General features: G+C 50.6%; 3 protein-coding genes and 1 pseudogene across 11 annotated transcripts in view; 3 read left to right on the forward strand and 1 right to left on the reverse strand.

Annotated features, from left to right (window-relative positions):
• LOC124991706 (immunoglobulin lambda-1 light chain-like) overlaps nucleotides 1–19,749 on the forward strand; it is a 1,192,366-nt gene that overhangs the window by 271,587 nt on the left and 901,030 nt on the right. The window lies entirely within an intron of this gene.
• Nucleotides 1–19,749, forward strand: part of LOC124991707 (immunoglobulin lambda-1 light chain-like) — a 1,154,667-nt gene that overhangs the window by 229,429 nt on the left and 905,489 nt on the right. The gene's annotated exons all lie outside the window — the stretch shown is intronic.
• Nucleotides 1–19,749, forward strand: part of LOC124991709 (immunoglobulin lambda-1 light chain-like) — a 981,515-nt gene that overhangs the window by 51,762 nt on the left and 910,004 nt on the right. The window lies entirely within an intron of this gene.
• LOC124990490 (maestro heat-like repeat-containing protein family member 2A) lies at nucleotides 1,918–19,294 on the reverse strand (annotated as a pseudogene).

The raw sequence follows: 19,749 nt of genomic DNA on the forward strand, positions 1-19,749 counted from the left end.
GCAACCCTGCCGAGTTCTGGTCAGGCCATGTGTTGGTGTTCTGTCCAGTGGAGGAAGGCAGAGCAGAAGGGATTGGGTGCGGGTCTTAGCCAATTTATAGGATCAGCCAATACAGGACCCATAAGCAGATGTGGTCTCTACTTCAGACTTTCACTTACATAATTTACTCCTGTGTCTTCTGTAGTTTTTTTTTTTTCACCAAGAAATTGTGCCCATTTGACAAGAGCTGACATGTGGGTGCTATGGCTTAAATGTGTTCCCCAAAGGGTTGGGTCAGGGGTTGGAACTGACCCAGGGTGGTGGTAATAGAAGTGGTGTACCCATGGGACGTACTTAGTTAACCGGGGTTCTGCCCTCAAAGGATTAAGGAATTTTGTATGGGACCCAGGTTGGTCCCTGAGGTTGACCCCACCTGGCTCTCACTGGCCTCCCCTTTTCATGATGTAATTCCTCCTACACACTCTGTGTCTACCACGAGAGCCTCACCAGAGCCCAGCTAATGCTGGTGCCAGGCCCTTGAACTTCCAAAACTAAATCAAACAAAACTTTTCTTTAGAAAGTTAGCCTGTGTCAGGTATTTCATGATAGTCACACAAAACTGACTGAAACAGTGGGCTTCTCTCTACTCCAGCAAGCTGGATGTCTACAGCAGGAGCTCATGGCCGGTGGTCCTTGTGCATAACTGCATGCCTAGAGGCACACTGTCATGAATAGATTTGCCTCACCTTCCCAAATTGCCTTCCCAAGGGACTTTCCAGTTTGTGTGCTCTCCAGCAATATGGGGGGCTCATTCCCCACATTAATACTGCCCAGTGATGCTGACAGCCTCTGAGGTGGGTACCACTGTGGTGGCTCTCAGTTTATGGCATCACAGTGAAATTGGTCTTGATGGCTTGAGGTTGAGCTTGTCTTCCTGGGGCCCTGGCTTTTCCACCATCCCTCTCAGGACACTGTTCCATTCTCCTCAGTTTGAGTCAGGTATATTCTAGGTCCAACTATATGAACCATACAAGTACGATATACATTGGAAGTAACTTCTCCAACCTCTGATTTGTCTCTTAGCTCTCCTGTATCTTATGGTATAGAAGTTACCCTTGACTGGTCTGAGAGTTAACCCTTTCTCTTTTCTACTTCTGCCATTCAGAGCCACAGGCTTCCTCTCCTGGCAGAAAGCAGCTCTGCTCTGTGTGCCATGGGAGCTGCAGGAGGGCTGGGAACCACTGTCCTAGAGAGGCCTGTCGGGAAGGGCTGCCTCTCTGGGATCTCGGGCTCCGTCCTGTGGTGCTGCCCACAGCACTGCAACGGGACAGTCTGGAAGTCCTGTTTGCTAATCTATTGACAACTACACCTTTCTGTCCACAGCCCAAGCTCAGACTTCCCTTGCTCTTCTCCTACCTCCCCCACGTTTCTCAGACATGGGGCTAATTTCTCCTATTCAACTCTCATTCAAATTCTGCTCCAGCTTCACTGGGCTCCTGTTCAACTAGCCCACGCCCTGGGATGAGTGAGGGGCCTGATATAAAGGTCATTCCTTCCCCAGGGCTGCTTGGTGTTCCACCCTGACCCAGCCTGCCCCCCATGCAGGCCTGGGGTACCTGGAGGCAGAGGCTGGAAAAGCTGGCCTCCCTTGCTGCCTAGCAGCCCCTGGTGGTGGGCACACTGTCAGCACCTGGGGACAAAATACAGGCAGGCTGTGATCCTTTGTGTGACTGTGGGCTGTGTGACACGAACCAGGAAAAGTGAGAAAGACACCACTCCATAGGGCTAAAGTTACCTTTGTCTCCCTTTTTGATCAGAAGGTTGTACCCAAAATGGCAATGGGGGATTATTTCCATAGAAGAAAACAATACTGACTACAAGGTTTATCTTAAAAACTAAATTTAAATATGTTTGATTGCTCTGCAAGGATTCGATCCTCTAAGGAGGCAGCTCACAGCTCATTGGAACCCTCAGGGGACACAACGACCAGTACTGGCTACAACTGTCCAAGACCTTGAGGGTCTCCAGCGCTGCCTTCCCAACTCCAGGATCTGAATCCAGCTCCTGCTCCTGGAGTGCTGAGCGAGGGCACAAAGAGGAAGAGGAACGGGTCCAGCCTCTGGGCAGGACCACAGCCCTCTGCCTGGTGAGGCGTGTGCTGGCTGCCCTGGCCTGGAAGGGCCCTGGAACCTCCTGGACGTGCAACCAGAAGATGGCAGGGGGAGCTGGATTTTCCATGCCCAGCGAAGCTCTCTCAGGGCATCAGCAGCTACTAACAGGGACCCAAAGTTGCCCAGAGAGCCTGAGTGCAGGGTCAGGGCAGCAGCAGTCCTTGAGAATTTGTGAGTGGGGGAAACCATCCTGCAAGTAGCCGTCTTTCAGGAGGGACCTCCACAGTGGCATCCGTCTCATCCCCCAGATATTCCTCTCCCCTGAAAAGCCCCCAGGAAGGGCCAGCTGCCCCTCCCAGGCTCCCCAGGGGCTTGCAGACCCAGCGGGCTCCCTGGGGAGCTTGGGGAGTCAACTCCACATACCTGAGAGTCCAGTACTCACAATTCCCCAGGGCCAGCAATTCCAGCTTTTGCAGATAATGTGCAGACCACTGCTTCACAATAAGCCCTAAAAGGACAGCCAAAGAAATGTCACTGCACAGGTGGCAGGTCAGCAGCAGACCATTCTGTGAGAGATTTAGTTTTGCCTTACAAAGATGTCAGTGAAGGATTTTGCTGGCAAGGACCAGGCAAGGAGGAAGCCTAATTGGAGACCCGAAGGTAGGATGGAGGCACCGTGAGCAGGTTGGACCTGAGCCCCCATCCCCACACTGCTACTGCCCCTCCACACACAGAGCTGTCCAGGTGCCCTTCAAGGTCCATCCTGAATCAAGATGTCTTCTGATTACCCGCCAAGCTGCAGGCCGCGATTCTGATCCTTAACAAGTTATTTTTAACATAGGACATTGTTTCCAGAAAAAAAAAAAAAAACAGAACAGCAGGCTTTTTCTGAGACTGCAAAACAATTAGTGACAAAAAATTAGTGCTTTGAGGGATGAGATCTGAAGCAGGGCTGTTCACAGTAGCTTCCCCATCTCACTGATGAATGGGTGCTCTTGCTGCTGGAAGCATCTGCCCAGAGAGGGCAAGGGCCCATTCTAGCATCACACAGATTCATAGCAGGGCAAGTTAGGGACCTTAGGTCCCCAGTTTTGTTCTTGCCTAGGGGGATTGTTACATTTATCCAGAACCTGTGCTATCCAAAATAGTAGCCACTGGCCACGTGGTCCTTCAACACTTGGAATGTGGCTGTTCTGAGTTAAGTATGAAGTTCCTCCTGGGTTTTGAAGACTGTACCAAAAAAAGTGTAAGCTATCATCATAATATATAGTAATATTAATAATAATATATTACTTTCTATAATTTTACATATTATATATTTATAATATGTATAATAAATGTTATGTATATTTATATATACTTTATATAGTATGTTTTATATAAAATAATAATTTTATATATAATAATACAATATATAACATTGGTTACATGGTGAAGGGATCATATTTGTGTTATATTCAGCTAAATTAAATATTAAAATCAGTTTGCCTCTTCCTACTTTCTGAATGTGGCCACTAGGAAATCTAAAGCAGGCATGTGGTTTGCAAGCTCTCCATGGGACATTTCATGTCTGGAAGGACAGCACAGGGCCTCGAGAGAGAAGGCCATGGTGGCGTGTCCCCTGCAGCTTCCTCACCAGGATGGAGCACGATTGTCTGGAAAATGGTCATCACCTCATTGATTCCGGTGTCGCTTTGCCCCGAGGGGCCGTCCAGGGACTTCCAGCCCCAGAAGTGCACACACTGAAACATGGTAGCCATGCAGGCCTGGAGGGACACAGGACAGCAGGGGCATCATCGGCAAGGGCCCCTGATGGCACACCCCCTGAGCATGGGATTGGCAGGTCAGGGACGGGCCTTGCCATCTGGGCACCCACCCTTCCAGTCCCCGCCCTCCAGAAGGAAGTGGTGGGTGTCCTCCAGAGTGGGAGGGGTACAGCCTGTGCTGCAGCCAGCCTGGCATTGCACTCTTTGCTGCCCCTCTGGGTGCACCATCAGCCACGTCCCTGGGACATCTCCCATGCAACTGTCTCTGAGAGAGCAGTATGGACTGAGGTGGAGGCTGCATGGGTGGGAAAGGAGTCGCCCAGTGCTGGTGCTTCATGCCCAGGGTCACCAGGGACACTGTGACAGAGTCTGGGCAGGGAGGTGTGACGGGAACCAAACCCAAGTCTGGGGGTGCACTTTGGGATGTCCCTCATGCCTGTGAGTATCACCTGGACCACGTCCACCCCATTCCCACCCAGAAACCCAAGCACCCACGAACATTGAGCGAGAGGGAACTTGTGACCCCAAGACTGGGGACAAGGGCACTGGTTGGAAGATTTGATAACCTTGTGTGGGTCAGCTGCAACCCGCAGGCTTCGAGAGGGGGTAGAACACCCCACGTTCAGCCACCTCCCACCGCCCACACCCTAGTCTGTGTAGGAAAGAAGGTGGGGTCATAGCCAGAGGGCAAGTGCAGAGCTGGGGTGAGAGGTCACAGGGCATATGGAGGATGCTGAGCGGGATGAGTGGCTGTCACACAGGTCCACACTCCAGTCAGCATGGCCCTCCCCTCTCCCTTGCCCTGCTTCTCTCCACAGCAATGGGGAGCTGGCCTTGGAAAGGGAAGAGACCAGGCCCCTCCAAGACTCCTGGCAGCCTGACATGGGCCTGCCCCACAGGGAACAGGAGGGGAGACTTCAGCAGAGTTTTAAACAGGACAGAGTCCTGCCAGCCTATAGTGACCCACTAGGGAGAAAGGAGGATGTGGCAGAGGGTGACTGCCGGCAGAGTCAAGCAAAAGGAAGACACACATGTTTCCCACAAAGCCCCTTCCAGAGTCACCTGGAATGGGCACTCTCCCAGCCTGCGGAAGTGGACAGTGGCCGCTGGGCTTTGGAGAAAACAGGACCTGCTGGTGACTGAGCCAGTGGACCCAAAGGACCATTCCCTTTCGGGGGGGAAAGTGTGGTCCTTGAGATCGGAAGGAGGGTGAGAATTACAGGGGCTGTGCTGGGGCTGGGGTCCTGGCCTCCTGGGCAGCAGGAGAGGCACCCAGGCCTTCCTCACTTCCCCTTTGAAGAAATGCTTCTTGGAAATCTCCACCACCTTCCCCAGCTTCCTGAAGAGGACGAAGGCACTCAGCCTCAGCTGCTCACTCTCCTGGGCAGACACGCACATACAGGGCTGACTCCCGGGAGCAGGAAGCCTGCCATCCTCCTTGGCAGCTTTTGGTGCTTTGGCCCTGCAGAGTATTCTGGAACACCCCGTCAGGGCAGAATCTCTCCCTGGGGAGGGCTTCTGTGGCCCTCCAGGGACTGGTCATGACCCTGGTCTATGGGACCAACTCTTCCCTGCACTGAGGCTTGTGCTGAATCTGACTGCACACTTTTGCCTCAGACCCTGGAGTGTTTGGGAGGGGCAAGATTGGGAGGAAGCTCTTCCCTCTGAGCAGAACCCAAGGGGCCACAGCTCTGATTCCCTACAGTTTAGCACACACATCTTTTTGACAAGATCCTACAACTAGCTTTGCACATGGCAGCTGCACGAAGGACCCTAGGCTCACTCTACACCCCAGCACATCTTCTTATTAGGACTAGGAGTCCCTGCCCACCCACTGAGTAAGCTAAGTGCTGTACTGTGCCCCCAAAGTTCATCGATTGGAAACAATCCCTAGAGTCATAGGTTGATGGTATCTGGAGATGGTGCCTTTGGTAGGTAATTAGGATTAGATGAGGTCATGAGGATGGGGTTCCCACGATGGCAGTAATGGCTTGACAGAAGAGGAAGAGAGACCTGAGCTGGCACACTTGATCTGTCTCCATGTGGTAAAGCAAGAAGGCCCTCACATGATATGGGTATCATGCTCTTGGACTTCCTGGCCTCCAGAACATGAACTAAATAAATCATCTATGCTTTATAAATCACCAGGGCTTGAGTATTTTGTTTTAGCAACAGAAAAACTCTAAGCTACCGAGGGAGGCTGTTATCTGGACTCACATTGTCAAAGGAGACTCTGCACAGCTCAGAGATGGCTTCAAAAGACCAGCACATGTTCCCTTCTTGGAGCTCAGTCAGGAATTTGATCAGGGCCTCCATAACTTCAGCAGTCACAGTGTTGCTCACAGGACCCCAGAGGAAGCCCAGGTACTGTTTCAGCAAAAGTTTTTGATACTGCTTCACCTGGAAGGATGCAGACAGCTCAGCCTCCAACCTACTCCCTAGTAGACCTGAGGAGCATGCCCATGTGGCCCTCATCCTCTGGGATCTGGACCAGGGCATGAGCAGTTACTTCCTGGGGGCACCAAGGGCCAAGTTGCCCAGTGGCACAGGGAGAGAACCCACAGGACCTCGTTCTACTTCTGCCATTCACCTGTCTCCAGCAGCATCACTGCCAGCCTAAGCAACTTCCCCTGGTATAGGATCCCATCCCTCATGAACTGCAAAGGAGAACGTCTTAGTTACCACCAACCCCAATACCCATGGATCCCATCCCTCATGAACTGCAAAGGAATACGTCTTAGTTACCACCAACCCCACCACCCGTGGAGACCCACTTCACAGCAATGGGACAGGACAGGGAATCATGGGCACCACGCGGAATGGTCCCTCTGTGAGCAGGAGAGGAGGAGACCAAGTGCTTCGCTGCCCTCATCTGTAAAGGGGGTTGAAGCCAGTGTCTCCCTCAGGGCTGCTGTGAGATTCAGTAAGGAAACATGGAGAACACTGGATAATGCAGAGACGCACATCCATTGTCATTGATTTCTCTAGTTAACCTGACAGAGCAGCTGCCCTGTACAAGTACATCTGAACTGAAGTGCACAGGACCCTGAATTCTACTCCTTTGGGAGAATCTCCATTAGCTTAGTACTCAGAGTGCCAAGACCTCAGGTCAGTGAGGACACTGTGGGGGGGTGAGTGTATACACACGTATGCTCACAAGAGACTGAGTGTGCTTTTAAAGAAAGCTAAAGAGCCAGGCATAGTGGCACATGCCTGTAATCCCAGTGGCTCCCGCAGCTGAGGCAGGAGAATCGCAAGTTCAAGGCCTCAGCAACTTAGTGAAGCCCTAAGTAACTCAGGCTCTGTCTCAAAATAAAATATAGAAAGGGCTGGGGATGAGGTTCAGTTGTTGAGTGCCCCTGGGTTCAATCCCTGGTAAGCCCCACCCCCTGAAATAAAAGGAAAAATCATGTATAATCCAGCCCCATCAACTTTGATTTAAAGAATTTGCCTCTTACAAGCTGAACCTAACTTTTAAACAGTAATAATCAGCTAGAATTATTCATTTCTCATGCAGTCAATGTGCATGTGATCTCATTTAGTTTCACCAAAGACCCCTAAATTAGGTTCTGCTGTTCTCACTTCAGCAGATGCAGAAGTTGAAGCCCAGAGACCTTAAGGAACTTGTCCATGGCTGTCCAGCTGCTGGATGGAGGGAACTGGATCCTACTGTGTCCTCTGACTCCCATTCGGGGGCATGGTACCTCCTCCTGTGTACATCTCTTCCCACAGTCGTGGTGGTTTATGGAGGAGGCACGAATACCAGACGAACCTGAGAACTTGTAAAAGCTTGGTAAGTCTGTCTGAGGCTGGTCTTGCACTGGACCAGGAGTTTCTGTATGGTCCAAAGCCAAAAGTTGTTTTCACATTTTTCAATGGTGAGGGGGAAAACCTAAGAAGGGATTTCATGAAGACTTTACTGGAACCCTGCCATACCCACTGGTTTCCAGGTCATCTGGGGCTGTTTTCATGCTCAAGAGCCATGTGGACATGACGTCAACAATGCATACTTACTATAAGGCCCTTCACAGAAACCCTGCCGCCCCTTCCTGGGCTGTCTTTTGATTCCTGTGGCATATTAGACTTCATGTAGGCAATAAAGTTTCCCTTAAATATTCTGGTCAATTCCCTCAGGACCCACAAAAGCTCCACAGAGCAGCTGAGCCACGTGGCTGTGACTCTCCCACCTTCCTGCCTGGTGAGGACGGTGGTCTCTCATAGCTCCCCTGTGCAAAGCATTCTGGTGGAGCCCATGGTACCCCCTCAGGCCCCAGGTTGCTCCCCTCATCTTGCAGAGCCCAGCGTACTTCCTCTGAGTGTGGCTCATGTTGTCTCAGCCTCTCCCCACAGTGTCCTCCCTGCACTACTTATATGACAAAGGAGCACTGGAGTCAAGGAGCATGCAAAGGAGATTGCTCAGAGGAGACTGCTTCAGGGGTGAGCCATTTCAGGAGAGCCCTAGGACACCTACCCCACTGTTCACACCCCACCAGGGCCACAGGTCTCACTTCCATGCAGATGACCATGCTGCTGATGTGGAAGCTCATGACATCTGAGCCCTTGCCCCTGAGCACAACTCCGACAGCCTCAGCTTGTAGCTCTCCAGTTTCTGCATACACAGACTGTGAAGGACACACCAGGATGCTATCTGGCCAGGGGAGCCAGCCCAGCTCCTGCTCACTGCGCTGCAGCCTGGTGTTGGCTTGGAGTGACCAGGGTCTGAGCAGCTTGTTGGGTTCTGTCAATAAAATACTTGCTTTCCATCTGCTTTTCTAAAAGTGGGCCAAATGAGGCTGTTCATGGTGATCAGGACTCAGTAGGTGTTGACCATCCTGGTCCTGCTGCTAGCCCCTCCTCTCTCTGACCTTACATCTGCTTTGGAACAGGAAGTTTGGAACAAAATTTCCCACTGTCCTGCAGTGCACTGTCACCCCAAAGTCTCAGACACAGGTCTGTGGCAGTGTCCCCAGATACAAATCATCTGACTGTGCCAGTCACAAGGGTTTATGTCCTACAGCACCCTTCACTCTGTGAGATCCTGGGCCCCACCTGGCCAGGAGACCTATTCCCTCCAGGAAAGTCAGGCTGTCCTTCCGCTGGGCCACACGGACTGCTTTTCCAGGGCATGCAGCAAGTGCTCATTGCTGATTCTCTTGAACAAAAGCTACATGGACTTGATGGTGATCCTGAAGAAGGTGGGCAGGAGTGATGTAGCGGCTACACTCTGGGCCACTGCCCTCCTGTCTGGGAGATGAGGATTCCAACCCCTGCTAGACTCCATGCAAAGGGCTGAGGGTGCTGATGGGTTTGCAAATCAAGAACCACACCATATTGGACATGCATAAATAGGATGGTAAAATCAGCCTCCAGAAATGTCCCCACCATGAGGGCGTAGATCGATACCCTTGGTGCAGATAACTCATGGGGCCCAGACTGCTTCTAAGGGAGAGTTGGAGGCTAGGTCCAGCCCAAGCCTCCTGCCCTACACTCCATGGACCTTCCCATCTGTCCACCTGCCCTCAAGCACCTCTGCCCTCAAGCAACTCTGCAAGTTCACTTCCTGGGTCAGGGTCCCTGTGTGGACTAGCCTCCAGGACTTCAGGGCGGGTGAGGCAGCCTTGGACCCGTGGCTGCTCTGACCTGCAGCAGGAGGGTGTAGTTGAAGCCAGGGAACAAGTCTCCGAGCTTGTCATCCCTGTCCAACTTCTCCAGAAGCAGGTGGATGGTACACAGGATCTGCAGAGAGAAGGACCAGGGGCGTTGGAAATTCTACTCTGAGACCCCCGAGAAACCCCAGGGCCTGCCCCTGCCACTCACCATCAAGGGCTCCACTGCAGCCAAGCACCAGATGACAGCTTTGGAGGTGGTGTTCACCCTGGGGTTAAACCTCAACTGCAGCCGGCCCATCAAGCCTTAGAATATAGTTCGTGCAAAAAGCACATTCTCTGCCACCACCAGCCACACCTGCATCAGGTGACCAGCCAAAGACAAGAACTGTGGGTTTTCTCCCATGTGCCCTGTCATGAAAAAAATCCCTTTCAACCCCTCGGCAGAGCCCCAGCTACAGTCTGAACTCTGGGAAGAGAATATCAGTGAGGTGAGTCACCAAAGACTGTATAATTAGAACCCAGGTCCTGACTCCATGCTGGGGCCCCTTTCTCTGCCCAGTCTCATAGTACTGCAGGGGCCCCCTTAGAACACATGTATTCCTCAAGGTCCCCACTGGTACTAATGCTTGATGACTGTAAGGACATGTCCAGGAATACCTCCAAGAACTCAATTCATGTCAGGCAGTTTGCTGATGTTAGTATATCAGCTAATTTTCTCAATGAGTCTTAGAGGAAGGTATTTTTCTCTCACTGTACTACCGAAGAGGAGATTAAGGCTTTCAAATGTTGGATGACCTGCCAAACAACAACTTGAAATGCCTTCCTCATCCTCAAGTTCAAGTCCATGACTCTACTGAGAAAGACACTGCCCCAGGATGGTGCCTTAATGGGTTAGGTGCAGAGGTGGGAATTGGTAGTTCTAAAGGGATAAAGCAACAAGTCTAACAAGGTTAAATCGAACAAACAAAAAGACATGCAACCTGCCTATTTATGTCCTCAAAATCTAGTACACAAGTGCAGGGAGGGAGTTTGGGATTGGGGAGAGAGGAGGCAGGGGCCTAGGGATAGAAATCAGATGGGGGAGGGTAAAAGAAACTCACTAATATCAAGAATAAAAAGACCATGGGGGTAAGGAAACCAGGAAACAGGGCCCTCAGTCCCAAAATGTCAGGAAACAGGATTCTACCAGCAGTCACCAGAGCCTAGAGGAACACCCAGGGGTGTGGAATACAATGCACCCAACTGCAATCTCCTGAGACCCTGAGTGAACTGCCACCTGTATGCTCACTCCTGACCCTCACAGTGAGCTAATGAGTCAGTTCTAAGCTACAACGTTGTGGGGGATTTACTACACAGTGATAGCTGACCAATACAGATGTTGGTGAACATGTCACCCTGAGGTGGCCATCAGGAATGCCAGCAGGACCGGGGGACACACTACCAGAAATGCACTGCCCCCTGCCCATATGCCACAGCCCTGCTCCAAGTGCCACGAACCCTCAACGAATAACAAAACCTGAGCCACCCTCCCACCTGAACCCTGCAGGGTTCCTTGAGGAGAAGCAGCTCTGTGGCAGGTCAGCCCTGTGGCTCTGGGCCTGAGGTCTGGGTTTGGAACTCTTTGCCCTCCATTCACAGTCTCTTGGCCAGACTTCCACCTCATTCATCCCACTGTGGCCACACAGGATAGCTGCTCTGTGGGAGGACTCCTGCCTCCCTGAACCTCCCCAGATAAGGACACTCCCTACCTTTGGTGAGACCCGGCCCCCATACAAGAGTAGGGTTTGTAGACATAATGCCAGGGAGGAGGAGGTTGCTCTGTATCTTTCCTGACTAGAGGTGGGGCACTTGGATGCTCTCTGAGTTCACATTTGAAAAAGAACAGGTATAGACTGGAACACATCAGGGACTTGCTCAGCCCTGTGGTGGCACAAGGTGTTGCTCACCTGCCTGAGGCTCTGTCCACACGCAAAAGGAAAGGGTCACCATCAGGGGATAGTACTGGACTTCTGGGCCTGACCCAGATGGGACAACCAGGACATGTGAGGAGCTACTGGTCCCAGATTCCAGCTGGATATGATGAAGCTTTGGAAGTCCGGGTTCTGGATCAGTGGTTCCCTGTAGACTGGGGACCCCTTACATGAGATTCAGGTACATGGTTTTGACCCACCCTGGGCTCCAGGCTTCTGGAATATGTTCTCCTTCGGGCACTCACCTCTCCATGGGCAGGGACTGCCTCAGGAGTGACGTGAGGACAGTCTCCTGGTGGTAGTGTGCCAGCAAGAGATGCCTTCAATGAGAAGGTGCCACACCTCCAGATGGTCCACCTTGGGCAGGTAGACTAGGATGGCGTCCAGGATCTCAGCCGCCTGGGGAGGGGGCAGGCATTGCAGGGGACTCCGGGCCCCTGTGGGACACCCCTCCTCAAGGGAGAATGTTGTGTGGGGTAAGCTGCCAGGACCATTCCAAGAATCAACACCACAACTTCTCCAAGGGGATGCTTTGACCTCTTCCTTGGACTGGGGGTGGGGGCAGCTCTGGGAGAGGAGGTCTTGGCCTCCAGATGCTGTCCATGTTGCCTCTATTTCTAGCTATTTACTCCTTTTTGCTAGTCCCAGAGTTCGGAGGAGGCAACCTCAGGAGACAACCCCAGCCCCACCTGGGACCCTGGACAGTTCTGCCACCTTATTCTCCAACTCCCTGGCCCTCACTGGAGGAGCATTCCTATCCTGGTGACTGTGGCCTTGTCGTGCGGCAAGTCCATGGACCCAATGTTCTCACAGAGTTTGTGGATGAGCGAGATCAACTCATCAAAATTAAACTCCATGCAAACCACCTAGGATCAGGGCAAAACCAAGTCCTAGCCCACTCCCCTGACTGCTCCTCCTCCAGACAGGAGACTGAGGCCGTGACCTTCTCAGGGCTCCCTGCCCAGCTTCTCGCTGTACTGACAAGCTGCTCAGGCAGCACCTCAGCACATCTTATGTCAGAGGGCTCCCACTACCAACCTCTCCCAGTTCTCACCACCTGCCTCCCACCCTCTCTGAACCCCACACAGGATGCCCCCACACAAATCTCCTGTTCTCACTCCACTGCCCTGCAGCCAGTCTGGCTATTCCCTGATCCCTGTGCTCATCCTGTCTCTCCACAAGCCCCCTTGCACCAGGAAGCAACTCCGCCCCTCAGGCAAAAGGGACCTCACTGCCCTGTGAAGTTCAGGGGCCTGTTTGCAAGGTTCCAGGCACTTCCTTTCATTAGTGTGCCATTAGCATGCAGGACTCCTCTGGATCATTCCTGTGGCCTCATCCATGCTCAGCGTAGCACATTGTAAGTGCCAGGAGGAGTTGACCAGGCGATGTTGGGCAACATCTGTGTCCTCAGCACCCCAGTGACCCAACCAGCCACAGGTCATTTCAGTATAGATGTATCCCTTGGACCAAAGGTCAGGGAAGCAGCAACCCTAGAGGAGAACATGGGAGACACAGCCAGCCCAGGAAAGCCCTGCCCCAAGAAATGTCCAGAGACTGGGGACAAGTCACTGGTCACCTTGGCAATTTTGGAGGACGCACAGAAGATCTTCTCTGGTCTATGCCCTGATGTCCTCCTTACATTTCTCTAGCTCCTTCTCCTTGGAAGCATTCCATAAGGAGCAGTTCTGGCTTGCTGTTGGGAGTACAATTTCAGACATAATTGACAAGGACAGGGGTCTGGCCAGGGCCACTCAGTGCAGACTCCTGAGTCAGCTCTGCCGTGCTCACTGCTCTGAACTGGGGCCCAGTTTCTATATCCAGACCCCTGCCTTGTAAGATGGGCCTCCCCACTCAGTAGCTGAGTGGCCTGGGCAGGAGACCGTGTCTCTTAGTCCCCCACATTCCCTGTCTGTAAAGCAGAGTACACAATGGTGCCACCTCTTTCGGGGGATGTTATGAAAACAGATCAGGGAATCCAGGCCATGCATTCTGCACAGTACCTAGCCTTGTGTGGCATTAATGTTGGCCATAGCTCCTGCCCTGTGTGGCCAAGTTACTTCCACCTTTGTCCAGGTGCCTCAGGGTCTCACCCCACATGACCCCAAGAACCGAGGTCCTGCCCACACCCCAGCTCTGGGACAGCATCCTCTTGCCCACAGCCATCCCAGGGCATGTTGCTTGTCAAGACATGTGTGACTATGGTGATCCACTGTCTCATTCAAAGTTAACTTTTTTCCATGTGGTACCCGAATGTGTGTTTCCTGTTTTTGTTTTTGTTATAAAAGAGGGCCTCACCAAGGCTGGAGCCACAGGCTCACTAGCCTGGTCCACCCCAAGCCACAGGCCCATAATCTCCCCCTCCCCCTCCCCCTCCCAGAGCCCTGGTGGTTCCTCATGGCAGCCTCTTCCCAGGGGTATTTCAGGGGCAGAACTTGACTTCCGAAGCTCCCTTATTCTCTAGGACAAAGAGAGCATTCTATGGACATCAGAGTGGCAGGCTGGGCTGGGGCAGGACTCCTGGACTCATGCAGACCCCCCAGTTCAGATGTAGATCTGCATGAGATGGAGGTGGAGGTTGGTGTCCTTCTCATGCTCCCGTTCTTTCTCCGACCAGATCCACTTCTCCAGGAGCTATGTGTAGAGCCCAGAACACAGAGGTGGGTTTTAAAATTCTGGGCCAGCCCTTGACTGGCCAGTTTCTGTCCTGGAATCCCCAGTGAGTTGGACATTCAATGCTTCTGCATGGTTCCAGGCACTTGTGGATTTCTTTACAGGCCCTACCATGAAACAAAATGAGGCTGGGTGCAGAGAGGGAATTCCCCAGCATCTTCCCTTAGATGGTGCCTGGCTTGTGTTTAGTGTGGCTCCAAACACCTGCCCACAATAAGGGACCAGGAGCACAGCCCACCACACTTCAGATGGGCCTGGGGCCATTCAGACACCTCAGTTTCTTTCAGAGCAAGGGACATTGGCATCTTGGCTTGGATATTGCGTGTTCCCAAAGACCCATGTACCAAAGGATTGGTCACCAGCCTGAAACACCATTGGGAAGTGGTGGAACTTTCAGGAGGTGAGGCCTAGTGGAAAGAAATTAGGTCATTTGGGGGTGTCCTTGGAGGATGAACTGGCACCCTGGCTCCTTCCTCTCTTCCTCTTTGCTTCCCTGTGGCCATAAAAACTGAGCAGACCTCCTCAACCAGGCACTCCTGCAGTGATCCTCTGCCTTGCCTGAGACACAAAGCAGGGGAGTCAGCCCACCATGGCTGAAACCTTGGAAACCATAAACCAAAAGAAACACTTCCTCCTCTTAAGTTGATTTTCTCAGGCAGTTTGACACAGTCATGGAAATCTGACTAACACAATTACTATGGAATATGAAGGCCATGTATCACCATGAAGGGTCAGTTCATCTAGAGGTCACAACAGGTGTTTCCACACCTAACGACACTGCTAAAGAAAACACGGAACAGAAATGTGTAGCACTGTAAAGAGAAACGAACAGATCCACAGGGACAGTCAGAGTTCAGCACCTCTCTCTCAATAAGTGGTACAACAAAAGATAGAATACTAGAAAAGACATAGGAAATTTGAACAATACCATCAGCCAACTCAGCCTAATCGCCTTTAAGAATACTCCACTTGGACCAGATCTGGGCAACAAAGTAAGTTCTGATCTATTTTAAAAGACAAAAAATATATAAAGCATATCCTTGAACAACAAAGGAGTTCAATTAGGAATCCAAACCAGAGAGATCTCTGACAAATCCCCCAATATTTGGAAATTTCTAAAATAATCTATGGGTCAAAGAAGAAATGAAAAGGGAAATTAAAGTGTGTTTTGAACTAAAATCAAATTAGAATACAACATATCAAAATTTGTAGCATGCAGAAAAAATGTCTGTGAACTTACTTATATTATTTGATCCTGACTTTCAAACTTATCATCACATTACAGTCACCAAGACTGTGTGGCATTGTGAAAACAGTCAAATACAGCAATGAAGCAGGATAAGCACCGAGAAATGCATTCATGGCAACTTGGTTTTTGACAAAAGGTACAAGAGTAATTCATGAGAAAAGGATGGTCCTTCCAACAAAGGGTGCCATAAAAACTGGCTGTCCATGTGCCAAGACATTAAAATTAATACACTTTTTTTGTACTTCACATCATACAAAATAACTCAAGGTACATCATATTAACTCAAAACATATCAGAAATTTAATTGTAAAACCTAAATACATAAAACTTCTAGAAGAAAACACAGGAGAAAATTGTGGTGATCTTAGGTTAGGGAAAGAGTTCTTAGACTTGACCCCAAAAACATGATCCACAAAAGAACAACAGAAATCAAACTTCATTGAAATTTAAATCTTCTCTTCCTCAAAAGGTATGGGGGATTCATGAAAAGAAAATTCACAGATTTGAGGAAAATATTTACAAATCCTATAACTGGTATACTGTATCCAGAATAATTAAACTTCTAAAAGGATCAGTACTAAGAAAGCCCAATTTAAAAACAAAAGAACAACCCAGTACCTTTCAAAAATGCCAAGGATACACAAGACAAAGACAAACTGAGAAATGGTTCTAGATTAAAGGAGAATAAAGAGACAGGCAACCTAATCCCAGTGGGTAATGGGGATTGGTCCTGGGTGTGGCTATCAAGGATGCTATTTGGGACAATTAGTGATATTTGAATATGGATCATCGATTTTAACATAACATTGTAGTAACACTCAGTCCCTGATTCTGGTTGTCCTGGTCCTGTTTTGGTAGACCATTCTTGATCTTGAGGTGAGCAGTTACCTTCCCATGCTTCAAAATATGTGTGTGCGTGGAATGAGGAAGAGTCAGAGAAAGAAATGTGGTGAAATATTAAGAATAATGAATCTGAAATTTTTCAGCAGATGCAAAATGTAAAAGAAACAAAAATCACTGCAATGTATTAATGCTCCACCCTGCTACCCACAGTCTGGCCCTTAAACCTACTCCCTGGAAGAGTGGCCACTTCTGACTCCCAAGCCTTAGACAGGCAACTCACATACACCATCTCCTGCAGCCCACAGGGGTCTATCTGCCTTTGCATGAGACCCTCCATCAGATGCTCCAGGGACTTCAGCATGTTCTCATACAGAGTCTATGACCAAGAGAGAGAGGTGGGTGGCCATGAGAGGCACATACTGCTACCCACCAGGCTCTGCAGGAGTCCATGCCAGAGTGGAGAGGTGAAAGGGCATGATGACCACCCACTAACTGCTGCCCACACTGTTCTTTACACTCATCTTCCCATGGGAAGTAGAAGACAACCTTTTAAGAGGAAACCATCTTACAAAACTAGGGCCCAGTTCCCCTGACTCCTTATCCTAGGACCAGTCCTTGAAGCAGAGGTGGCTACTTGCCCACAAGTATTTGTTCTCTTCTTCCAAGTGTTGCTGGAAAACAGCCCTCGAGTCAGGGACCACATGTCTCAGTACACCTACATCCAGGTGGAGCCATGCGACTGCATTCTGGTCCATGGAAGGACAAAACTTCCATGCTGGACATGGTCTCCATGTCCAGGTGGGAAATCAATACCCACTGGGACCCTAGAAGCTCTGCTTTGGAGCTGGTGGGGGCCCTTGACAGCCTGAATTCCTGATAACTGCATGAAGCAGCTCCACACCCTAACTCACTGACAACTGAATTTCATTTGGATGAGAATAAACTTTTATTTCAGTGCACTGCTGAGGTTTGGGGTTTATCTGTTACAGCAGCTAGCATTACCTTAAATTGCTAACAGAGCCCTCTACACCTTGCTGCCTCTAACTTCTCATAGGTGGCCCAGGAAGGTGGATCTGATGTAAACGTCCAGGTTCTGACCTAGAAAATGAGGTGTCCCAGAGGGGACCTACCTTAATGGACTCGTTGTCCTCTCCAGGATGTTGGAGAGAAATGACAGAATGTATACTCATATTCATTAGCTCATTACCTTCTTCTGTGGAGTAGAATGGCTTCATTATGCTGGGGAAAGAGACATTGACAAGAGGACTGTCAATGAGGAGTTGAACCTCTGCTGTCCACGGCCCAGCCTGGGCACAGGGGCATATCACATCCCTGCCCAGGGGCCCTGTCTGCCTGACCACCAGCATTCAGTGTTGTATCTCTGAACGAAGCAGACATTCAGGGTTCCCAGATCACTTCTCCCACCTCCTGTGGCCTGCTCTGAACGTGTAAATCTCCTTCCTCCCCAATCTCAGCCATGGAATTTGATCCAGGCCTGCTATTTCCCGGTATAATACCTGGACCAGCAGCAGCAGCACCTTGGTGTTTGTAAACCACGGAAACTCTGGGGCTCCACTTCAGATCTAGTGAACCAAAACCTCTGGGGTGAATCCCAGCCCCCTGAGTCTTCACAAACACTCCAGAGGGAGAGCTAGCTGACCCGGGCACCAGAGTTCAGCCTCCTTCTATCCCCCCACGAATGCTCGTCAAGATGGCTGCACATTAGAATCACCTGGAGAACTCCTAAGGACCCCCACAGGCCCCCTACAAGTTCAGGGATCCTTACATAAGGGCCTGAGTGGTACTGTTGAAAGTTCCTGGTGTTGACAGACACCTTCCCACCTTAACTTCAAGCTCACATTGCCTGAAGGTGTCTCTCACTCCATTTAGTCACTCTACTTAAGCCCAGAGCAGAAATGCTGCCTCATGCTCCAAACCCTCTTGGCAGCCCCTATAGTAAAGGAACTGGATTGTATTTTCTTACCAGTCCTCCTTTTTCATCTTTTGCCTAAGAACACATCTGTCTCAGTCACTCTGACCTATATTTGCACATGCTTGTCTTTTCTCCAAGTCACTGAGAGACAGGACCAGGTCTTGCCCAGTAGTTAGAGTGTAAGGGAACATGTGCTCAGCTGGGGTTAGTGGAGTGAATTTACAAGCCGCCTGCAGGCTGCCTCCTAAGGCAACTGGGGTCTCCTCGAAGAGCCCAGTAATGATCAGTCCTCTGCAAGTCGAGTACCCTAAAAATGTCCCCACCACTTCAAACACTAACCACAAATCTGTAAAGTCCTCCTCACGCTCCCCTCCCACAGGTGGACAACTGGGCAGGGCACTCCTTTGCTATCATTCTTACCTTGTAGAAACCTATCCATAAATAACGTTGGGTTTGTTGACTGAACCCACCTCCACTTGAAGGGTCTGTCTCCCTGGATGCTCCCTCGGGAACTTGAAGGGTCTGTCTCCCTGGATACTCCCTCGGCATTGCTCAAAAACTCCCTTCATCCACCCAGCAGCCATGCACCCTCCTGCTATTTCAGGAGAAGCCTCTGGTGTGAAATGTTGCTGAGAATCAGGGAAGCAGCCGAACCTGTCTTGTAGACTGATCCTTTGCCCCAGGGAGCTGCAGCCCTGGACCCCAACACAGAAGCAGGCAGGGAGGAGAAGGTGTAAACACTCATGGAGAGCCAAGGGGTGTCTTGGGCTTTGTCCCCACCCCCAGTAGCCACTCGGGGCTCAGACTGGGACCCAGCTCACCTCAGGTACGAGAGGGCATCCATCACCATTGTCCACACAGGACATGCCAGGTGGTCAGTGGGCTCCATCTTGAAGATTGCCTGTCTGGCACGAGCAGGGTGGTGACCTCCCTATCAACAAGCAGGTCCTTGGTTGATGGGGACAATGGCTACACTCCACAGCACAGTTACAGTGAAGGCCTGACCCTTTATACAGTGCCCTATCAATCCACATCTCTGTACTGATTTTGTTTGTTTGTTTGGCCTTTGGCATCTCAGGAGGCAGCAAAGACGAGTAAAAGGAGCAGGACCCACCACTAAGAGGCTGTGTGTCCTTAGCCACATACTTCCCTGCTGGAACCCATGTTCCCTTGTTCATACAGGACTCATCACCTGTTTCACAGGCTGCTCCAGGCTGCTGTGAAAGGATGTGTGTCTCCTAGTCCTGAGTGGGAGCTAATGAGTACTCATCTCCTTTATAAACTCTTTGTAGCTCTTCCATATTTCCTCTTTCTCACTTTGTATGACTTTTCTAAAGGGACTTTTCTCATCCACATCTTTGAGGTCCTGGCACTTCATTGTCTGTTACATCACTCTGTACCAAATTTCTTAGTCTCTCCTTGGTTTCTGACCTCAGGCTGCACCATTGAATCATGCTGAGCAAACCTGCATGGCCATGCATTGAGCTAGAGTTGGGACAGAATAACTGAGTTCTTCTCTGGTGCATGGGACCCAATAAAGTCTGGCTCTGCTCTAGCCACTATTGCACACCTGGGTTCTCCTGCTGTTCTTGGCTCTGAGCATGGCTGAAGGTCACTGG

The sequence above is a fragment of the Sciurus carolinensis genome, chromosome 8 (genome assembly GCF_902686445.1).
Source record: "Sciurus carolinensis chromosome 8, mSciCar1.2, whole genome shotgun sequence".
Classification (NCBI taxonomy): domain Eukaryota; kingdom Metazoa; phylum Chordata; class Mammalia; order Rodentia; family Sciuridae; genus Sciurus; species Sciurus carolinensis.